Source organism: Aegilops tauschii, chromosome 2, assembly GCF_002575655.3.
Source record: "Aegilops tauschii subsp. strangulata cultivar AL8/78 chromosome 2, Aet v6.0, whole genome shotgun sequence".
Classification (NCBI taxonomy): domain Eukaryota; kingdom Viridiplantae; phylum Streptophyta; class Magnoliopsida; order Poales; family Poaceae; genus Aegilops; species Aegilops tauschii.
In genome coordinates, this window is record NC_053036.3 from 101,247,502 (window position 1) to 101,258,056 (window position 10,555).

Sequence of the window (10,555 nt, forward strand, 5' to 3'; positions counted from 1 at the left end):
TGTAATATACCCGGTTAGTGGCAAAGCGCATGACCTTCGATTATGGGAGATCATGCATGCATGCTAGTATACTGTTATGTTATTTTTAGGGACACACAGATGAGAAGATACTTGCCTTCTCCCCTCTCAACAAGGTGCTCCGTGACATAGTATGCACATTTCTTGAATATCTCATTGAGCAAGTGTGACACCCAAAATTTTTGGCCTTGTTTTGTTTATTAAAATATTGCCAGGAAATAAAACTTTTCCTTTTGTCAAGATTTAACCTTTAGTTATGGTGAATTTTTACTTCTAGTGGGAAAACCTTCAAAGAGTATTTTTGGACTTGTGTGCCCTCTTTATAAAATCAATCCTTTATCAGTGGATTAATTTGCATAATTATTTTTCATGAGTTTTATTCTTTTAAAATGATCTTTCATAAATTTGGAGCCCCTTTTTGCACTGCAACTATTTGATAAATGCTTTTAAAAATTCCACCAAAATTTGGGGATGTCATGTGATGTTTCCACATCACTTTTATGCAAAGATACCTTCTGGCCATTGGAGATTTTGAGCTCTACACCAATTTTTCCAATCTGGTCCAGTAGGCACTTTTGCACTGCAACCCATTTAAATATTTCTTCAAAAATTCTTCCAAGTGTTTGGAGATGACAGTGGATGCATACAATTCATCTTCAAGCAAAAACCCAATGATGTTCTTTGGAAGATTTGAGTGGATCAACCTCTTTTGCATTCTGGTCCAATTTGGTGATTTGTACTACAACCATATTTTTCCTTGCTCTAGTGACCCTGAGCTTTCTCCTACTTGTAGCCCTCCCTACCAAACTCTTAAGTTCAGGAGATTGGGCTCATTGGAGGCTTTGTAGTGCATGTTCTAAACCCCTTTTCTTTCTGCCCAAAACTGGAGTTTTGCAAAACTTGCACTATCAACTTCCTGTTTTTGCCAAACTGACCCTACCACCATCTTTTGTGTCTAAAGAGACACTGATCTGGAGAGTTTGGCCACTCCAAGAATTGCCTATGTGCATCTGGCATTCTGTCGAACACCTGGTGTGCACAGTCATTTTTGGCAAGCTCCCTGGTTTGCATTGTGGACTTGTACCCCAGCCCCAACAACCTTGTCCACTGAGCTCCTAGCCACCCCTACCCTTGATCTGTGCTTTGCCAGCTCCACCCTCGCGCTCTAGACCACACTGGCATTCCGTCGAGCACCTGCCTTGCGTGCTCTGGGCGCGCCCAGAGCGCACGTTTTGCACGCGCGCGCACTACGCCGACACGCCGCACTGCCGCGCTCGACGTGACCCGACCCTGGTCCCTTCTGCACCGCTGAGCCACGCACTAGCCGCCCCCTGCTCCACGATCCCTCTGGTGCCCGGCTGCGCCGCTGGCCGCGCCCTTGGCGGCACGCCGGCGTCGGCAGCGGCCTCTGCCATGTTCGGCACCGCCCAGACCGCGCCAGCGCGCCAGCTGCCCCTAGGAATCGCTCGTGCCTATCCTCCTGCCTGTCGGAACGCGTTCGTCGCCGCCAAGATGCCCTGCACCTACAGCAACGGCTGTCGCCGGCGATCCTATCCTCTGCCACCGCGGGAACCTGCCTCGAGCGCTATATAAAGGGTCCCCGAGCCCCTCCGAGCACTCACGCGACTTCAGGCACTCCTCGTAGAGCTTCCCGCGTAGTGAATCGACCTGTGGTGGCCGTCTCCCTCAACTCCGGCCAGCCCGGCCGCCGCCAAGCTCCGGTGCGATTCGTCGCAACCGGCCACCCTCTCGCCCAACCAGCACCACCAGAAGCTTCCCCGTAGTCTTGCGGAGCTGCCCAGCTGCCCAAACTCGATCGGAGACCACCGGAGCACAATAGTCACTTCACCACCGTAGCCTTCACCCGCCGAGGAGCTCGCCGCCGGCGATTCCTTCCACCTCCGACGACCCTTCAACCACCCAAAGGACCGCCTCGGTCTAGCCGTTCCATCCCCGCCCGCAGATGCCCTCGAGGAGCCGCCGTCCGTCGCCGGCGATCGCCGGAGCTCCGCTCCCGTCGGGCAGAAGAGAAGAGAAGGAGGGAAGGAACGGTCAAACCTGACTAGTGGGCCCTCTGGACCCACTGTCAGTGACCCGCGCGGCGCCCTCTCTCTGTTTAAGTGGAGGCGCAAAACCCCGAATGCACTTTCCCTGCTGCGTAAGCGTATTTCCCTCGAAGCGTTTTCCTTTTTTCTGGTTTTATTTAAAAATAGAGTTGACCAAACTTTGACTGACTATAACTTTTAAAATAAAACTCCAAATGAGTTGATTCTTTTTCCTACCTCTCTCAAATTTCATCTAGTTTATTTTAAGATTTATTTCAAAAATATTTGAGACAGGTTTTGGTACTGTGTTTGAAATATTTGTATTTGTGTATTTTGCAAAATAGGATTTTTGGAGGAAAAGGAAAGCTTCCAATAAGTGCATCCTTTGCATACTCTTGAAGGCAAGCATTTCTGAACTCTGGCATAATATTTGTTGTGGTGTTTGGATACGATCACAGCACCTTTTGTCTTGGAGTATAAGTGACAGTTTATGTATCGATGTAGTCTCGTGCATGAGTGCACTTTGGAGTTGTTTGTGGCCAGCAATGGATACCCTGAGGATTTGGATCGCCCTCGTGAGCTTCTCTTGCACACCGGTAGGAAGCGGGAAAGTCGTGGTCTTGGGTAGACACGAGCTTGTCCCTAATCCCTCGTTGTGACGAGTATGCCCGGCATAGCATGGTGAGGCTCGAGGAGTGGTGATTTATTTCACTAGTGGTAATATTGTTGGTGGATACTTGGATCACCTGAGTCGGTTGTAGACCGAGTCTTGTTCAGTAGCTTCCTTTTGTCGGTACCACCACTTGTCCCTGCAGGGGACAGGGTATGGTTCAGTAGGTTGTCAACCCCTTTCCAAAGCACACACCGTACAGAGAGGCCGTGATGAAGGTCCCGTGGCCACGGATTAAAGCCTGTCATTCGGTCCGGGGGCATGGGTGTTTTCGGTTGTAGCCGAAGGGGATAGCTTCCCCAGTTTGCGCGCGGTATAAATTTTGTGATCCCATGCTACGTCGAGGTTGTAGCCTCCCCACTTAGAGTTTTGCTTGGCAGGTGTCGTGGGTGATTCCAGGCACTGGTGAGTTAAGCTGGTGTGTGCAGGTCAGGCGTGTTTTCAATCAAAAGACCGTAGACGGAATTAGTCCCGAGGGACTGAGTAATCCCGTTACTCGTGGAAAATGGTACTCCCTCTGCAGAGGATACATCCTGTTGGATAGTCATGTTCTTGAGTATAGGACCACAGTCTGGGTTAAATCTTGATGACGGTATTCGGATGGATAACGATTTAACTAGAACTCTGTAACGGTATTCGGATGGAGAACGGTTTAACTAGAGCTCAGTAACGGTATTCGGATGGAGATACGACTTGACTGAATTATCGGTTTTCGGATGGAGAAACGACTGTACTAAATATTGTTTATGATTATGGCACCTTTGGATTATGATCTTTATTATTATGGACTAACCATTTATTTTATGTATATTATTGAGTATCCCTGGGACGGTTCTACCTCCTGGATATTCACTGTGATTATTCTCTTATAAGCCCTTTATGTGGTGTCGCCCCGACGCCCGACTGCGGCATTATTATTTCTGCATTTTCCGCTCGAGGAGTCATTCAGACACTCGTTTGGCATCAGTATTATTATTTCTGCATTTTTCCGCTCGAGGAGTCATTCAGACACTCGTTTGGCACCAGTATTATTATTTCTGCATTGTCCGCTCGAGGAGTCATTCAGACACTCGTTTACTATTCTGCATTTTCCGCTCGAGGAGTCATTCAGACACTCGTTTGGCACCCAGTATTTTATTTTGGTATATTTTTATCCATATGTGTGCATCATGGTTTCTCGTATATTTTCGTGACGGATGTATGATCGTCTATTAAACCTGGAGTATGTTTGATATATTATACCGGTGTTCTTAATGTTTGCGAGTACATTCAAACGTACTCACTGGCTTGTCCCTGGCTATTGTCTTGGCCAGATTGCCTTGCGTGGAGGTATGCATCGCGGTGACAACCTCGGAGCCTACGTGTTGACATTTGCAGCCTCGCGAAGATAGAAGTTATCCTGGTCAGCTGTTCTTGTGGGAAATGGAGTCCCATAGACGCAGATGTTTCCAACCGCTTCCGCCCTCAACCATTAGAAACCAAGTGTTGTACTCCCAGGCCTAAATGGTCTTGTACTACATATTTTTGTTCCTTGCTTGGAATTCTTGTATCAAGTTGGTACCTCATCAGCTAACAGTAATCCTGGGGCTGGTGAGCACACATGCCGTTTTTCTGGGAATTTATATCCCAAAAATCCGGTCGTGACAGACTTGGTATCAGAGCCAGGCTGACCATTGGCTAATCCTATCTTAGCCAGGTCGATAAACTTAGGTTAACCAAACCATCAGACCTTAGTCTGACCCCGGTCAAGCTTCCCGCGTAAGGTAGCTCCACAGTGACCCGACGCCTTTTCGACGGACGGTGCCCAACCTATCAACCTAGCCCGTCGATCACGCGCCAGTGACCGACGTCCAACCCGTCTCTATGCAAGCGTGCGGAGGAAGACTCCGTCCCCTTTTCCTATAAAAAGGGCACGCTAGCCTCAGCACCGCACAGCCTCTTTCCCCCAAACCCAGCCACGATGCCTGGTCCCATTGTTCATAACGAGACCACAGCGACCAACCTTGGAGGTTTTGTGACCGTGCTCGCAAACCTCACCCGCCGTGCCTACGCGTTAGAAGAACCTCCTGAGTATGTTGTGTACCAAGGACCCATGTACGGTGGAAGCCGTCAGTACTGGGCCACTGTGCACATGTACGGTAGGGGTCTGTCGCCAGAACGCCCCTACAGGTTCACTGGAAGGACAACTTCCTTTGAGCCACAAGCCATCCAACTGGCAGCCCGAGAAGCTATAGTTCAACTCCGGCACTTGTCGCCCAGAGTTAACTGTCGCTCATTCTACTACTACCCCAGTCGCGATGGGTATGGTAGGCCGCCCCAAGTTGCCAACGGAGACCACGAGACGGATCCTGTGCTGTTGCATCTGGTGCGCTATGTAAGCGCACTAGAGCAACTGTTCGACCAGGTCACTCTAGATCTGATCGCAGCTCGTGGAGAGCTGGTTCGCCGAGCCCCGGCGAGGAGAGAAGCGGAGCCCGACACCGACAACCCAGTCGTGCTGTTCGGACACCCAATCGATCCCTTGAGGTCTGCGCCAGCCATCAACCAGAGCACTTTGGTGACCCCAGAAGCGCTTCGTCGCCTTTTGGAAACTCATTCCAACGGGATTTGGGCCAACAACCCCCGGGATGGTCATCACCATCTCCCCGACCCTGCAGCACCTCAGCCTCAACCAGCAAATCCCGACGGTGAGAACCGTGGAGAAGCATCGGCGTCCGCAAGGCCAGCCCACTTGGACATTAACGAAGTAGACTAAGTCGCTCAAAGTTATATCGAGCCTTAGTTTCCCTACGCTTTGTAATGTGTGGCCTTGTATCGCTTTTGTTGCATGCTGTCTGTTTGAGCGCTCTTATTTTTGGAGTAGTAGCTATGCATGTGTACGTTGGCGTACAATTGCATTTTTTTATTATTTATTTTCTCGGGCGCAGCCACCTAGACCAACCCCGTCAACGCCCACAGTAATGCGTCACCTTTATGTGATATGTATATCTGTGGCTTTGACCCGAGTACAGGATCGTCAGCCAGTCGCCTTTTACCCTGGTAGATATCCCAGCCCCGGTGCTATATAAAGGCCACTCCGTGACCTTGCCGAGCACCCCTCACCTTTGTGCGCAGCACCCACAGCCATTCCTTGCCATGTCGACCCCCAGCATTTATCTGAGAACCCCAGACGCAACCCCCGACAGCTTTGTCAAATTACTGTGGGACTTTACCTGCAGTACTATGAGTGCCACCCGTCCACCCCAGTACGAGTTGCTCAAATCGAGGATCACTCCATCCACCTCGAAATATTGGGCAGTGGTGCACATCCCTCCCGCCTACCCAAACCAAGATCCCACGGAAGTCTCCTTCGTGGGGAAATCCATGCCGACGCCGCAGATGGCCATAGAAGCTGCTGCGTACGAGGCGCTCACCCGCCTTCGATTCGCAGTGCCCTATGCCAGTGAGCGAGGGTACTATTATTTTCCGAGCCGTGCAGCACCCGGAGAAGTTGCATCTTTCCCCGGTGGGCGCATTGAGAGAGATCCAGTACTGGCCAACCTTGCCCAGTACGTCATCGCCCAAGAGCGTTTAACTCAGCGGGTAATGGGTTATCTCCAGAGCCTCGCTGATTTAAATCCTCGGATCGCTATTGGCAGACCACTGAGGCCTGACCAAGAAGGGCGCATTCATCGTCTGGTCAACCCGCTTCCCCCGATATAAGAGGAGTGTGCCCCGGTGCCAGAGGCGTTTTCTCAGGACCCTGTCGCTTTACCGTTTTCCATGTGAACGCCTCCGATGTATTTATTGTCCCAGTACTTGTATTTATGTGTTGCAGCATGTTCGTAAAATCCTCGTGCGACGGATCCGATTTTTCTTTAGTTCCTGTTTTGTGAGCAGTGTTACTGCTGTTAGCCTTGTTTTAATTGCTTCTTCTCTCGCAACATATTTTCAAGGATATTTCTTTTCCCCGAGTTATTGCTGCGTATATATGCATTTTCCCGGCATAGACCTTTTATTCGCGCATCATCGTTACAACTTTTAACAAATCTCGAGGACGAGATTTTTTCTTAAGGGGGGTAGTGTTGTGACACCCAAAAATTTTGGCCTTGTTTTGTTTATTAAAATATTGCCAGGAAATAAAACTTTTCCTTTTGTCAAGATTTAACCTTTAGTTATGGTGAATTTTTACTTCTAGTGGGAAAACCTTCAAAGAGTATTTTTGGACTTGTGTGCCCTCTTTATAAAATCAATCCTTTATCAGTGGATTAATTTGCATAATTATTTTTCATGAGTTTTATTCTTTTAAAATGATCTTTCATAAATTTGGAGCCCCCTTTTGCACTGCAACTATTTGATAAATGCTTTTAAAAATTCCACCAAAATTTGGGGATGTCATGTGATGTTTCCACATCACTTTTATGCAAAGATACCTTCTGGCCATTGGAGATTTTGAGCTCTACACCAATTTTTCCAATCTGGTCCAGTAGGCACTTTTGCACTGCAACCCATTTAAATATTTCTTCAAAAATTCTTCCAAGTGTTTGGAGATGACAGTGGATGCATACAATTCATCTTCAAGCAAAAACCCAATGATGTTCTTTGGAAGATTTGAGTGGATCAACCTCTTTTGCATTCTGGTCCAATTTGGTGATTTGTACTACAACCATATTTTTCCTTGCTCTAGTGACCCTGAGCTTTCTCCTACTTGTAGCCCTCCCTACCAAACTCTTAAGTCCAGGAGATTGGGCTCATTAGAGGTTTTGTAGTGCATGTTCTAAACCCCTTTTCTTTCTGCCCAAAACTGGAGTTTTGCAAAACTTGCACTATCAACTTCCTGTTTTTGCCAAACTGACCCTACCACCATCTTCTGTGTCTAAAGAGACACTGATCTGGAGAGTTTGGCCACTCCAAGAATTGCCTATGTGCATCTGGCATTCTGTCGAACACCTGGTGTGCACAGTCATTTTTGGCAAGCTCCCTGGTTTGCATTGTGGACTTGTACCCCAGCCCCAACAACCTTGTCCACTGAGCTCCTAGCCACCCCTACCCTTGATCTGTGCTTTGCCAGCTCCACCCTCGCGCTCTAGACCACACTGGCATTCCGTCGAGCACCTGCCGTGCGTGCTCTGGGCGCGCCCAGAGCGCACGTTTTGCACGCGCGCGCACTACGCCGACACGCCGCACTGCCGCGCTCGACGTGACCCGACCCTGGTCCCTTCTGCACCGCTGAGCCACGCACTAGCCGCCCCCTGCTCCACGATCCCTCTGGTGCCCGGCTGCGCCGCTGGCCGCGCCCTTGGCGGCACGCCGGCGTCGGCAGCGGCCTCTGCCATGTTCGGCACCGCCCAGACCGCGCCAGCGCGCCAGCTGCCCCTAGGAATCGCTCGTGCCTATCCTCCTGCCTGTCGGAACGCGTTCGTCGCCGCCAAGATGCCCTGCACCTACAGCAACGGCTGTCGCCGGCGATCCTATCCTCTGCCACCGCGAGAACCTGCCTCGAGCGCTATATAAAGGGTCCCCGAGCCCCTCCGAGCACTCACGCGACTTCAGGCACTCCTCGTAGAGCTTCCCGCGTAGTGAATCGACCTGTGGTGGCCGTCTCCCTCAACTCCGGCCAGCCCGGCCACCGCCAAGCTCCGGTGCGATTCGTCGCAACCGGCCACCCTCTCGCCCAACCAGCACCACCAGAAGCTTCCCCGTAGTCTTGCGGAGCTGCCCAGCTGCCCAAACTCGATCGGAGACCACCGGAGCACAATAGTCACTTCACCACCGTAGCCTTCACCCGCCGAGGAGCTCGCCGCCGGCGATTCCTTCCACCTCCGACGACCCTTCAACCACCCAAAGGACCGCCTCGGTCTAGCCGTTCCATCCCCGCCCGCAGATGCCCTCGAGGAGCCGCCGTCCGTCGCCGGCGATCGCCGGAGCTCCGCTCCCGTCGGGCAGAAGAGAAGAGAAGGAGGGAAGGAACGGTCAAACCTGACTAGTGGGCCCTCTGGACCCACTGTCAGTGACCCGCGCGGCGCCCTCTCTCTGTTTAAGTGGAGGCGCAAAACCCCGAATGCGCTTTCCCTGCTGCGTAAGCGTATTTCCCTCGAAGCGTTTTCCTTTTTTCTGGTTTTATTTAAAAACAGAGTTGACCAAACTTTGACTGACTATAACTTTTAAAATAAAACTCCAAATGAGTTGATTCTTTTTCCTACCTCTCTCAAATTTCATCTAGTTTATTTTAAGATTTATTTCAAAAATATTTGAGACAGGTTTTGGTACTGTGTTTGAAATATTTGTATTTGTGTATTTTGCAAAATAGGATTTTTGGAGGAAAAGGAAAGCTTCCAATAAGTGCATCCTTTGCATACTCTTGAAGGCAAGCATTTCTGAACTCTGGCATAATATTTGTTGTGGTGTTTGGATACGATCACAGCACCTTTTGTCTTGGAGTATAAGTGACAGTTTATGTATCGATGTAGTCTCGTGCATGAGTGCACTTTGGAGTTGTTTGTGGCCAGCAATGGATACCCTGAGGATTTGGATCGCCCTCGTGAGCTTCTCTTGCACACCGGTAGGAAGCGGGAAAGTCGTGATCTTGGGTAGACACGAGCTTGTCCCTAATCCCTCGTTGTGACGAGTATGCCCGGCATAGCATGGTGAGGCTCGAGGAGTGGTGATTTATTTCACTAGTGGTAATATTGTTGGTGGATACTTGGATCACCTGAGTCGGTTGTAGACCGAGTCTTGTTCAGTAGCTTCCTTTTGTCGGTACCACCACTTGTCCCTGCAGGGGACAGGGTATGGTTCAGTAGGTTGTCAACCCCTTTCCAAAGCACACACCGTACAGAGAGGCCGTGATGAAGGTCCCGTGGCCACGGATTAAAGCCTGTCATTCGGTCCGGGGGCATGGGTGTTTTCGGTTGTAGCCGAAGGGGATAGCTTCCCCAGTTTGCGCGCGGTATAAATTTTGTGATCCCATGCTACGTCGAGGTTGTAGCCTCCCCACTTAGAGTTTTGCTTGGCAGGTGTCGTGGGTGATTCCAGGCACTGGTGAGTTAAGCTGGTGTGTGCAGGTCAGGCGTGTTTTCAGTCAAAAGACCGTAGACGGAATTAGTCCCGAGGGACTGAGTAATCCCGTTACTCGTGGAAAATGGTACTCCCTTTGCAGAGGATACATCCTGTTGGATAGTCATGTTCTTGAGTATAGGACCACAGTCTAGGTTAAATCTTGATAACGGTATTCGGATGGAGAACGATTTAACTAGAACTCTGTAACGGTATTCGGATGGAGAACGGTTTAACTAGAGCTCAGTAACGGTATTCGGATGGAGATACGACTTGACTGAATTATCGGTTTTCGGATGGAGAAACGACTGTACTAAATATTGTTTATGATTATGGCACCTTTGGATTATGATCTTTATTATTATGGACTAACCATTTATTTTATGTATATTACTGAGTATCCCTGGGACGGTTCTACCTCCTGGATATTCACTGTGATTATTCTCTTATAAGCCCTTTATGTGGTGCCGCCCCGACGCCCGACTGCGGCATTATTATTTCTGCATTTTTCGCTCGAGGAGTCATTCAGACACTCGTTTGGCACCAGTATTATTATTTCTGCATTTTTCCGCTCGAGGAGTCATTCAGACACTCGTTTGGCACCAGTATTATTATTTTTGCATTGTCCGCTCGAGGAGTCATTCAGACACTCGTTTACTATTCTGCATTTTCCGCTCGAGGAGTCATTCAGACACTCGTTTGGCACCCAGTATATTATTTTGGTATATTTTTATCCATATGTGTGCATCATGGTTTCTCGTATATTTTCGTGACGGATGTATGATCG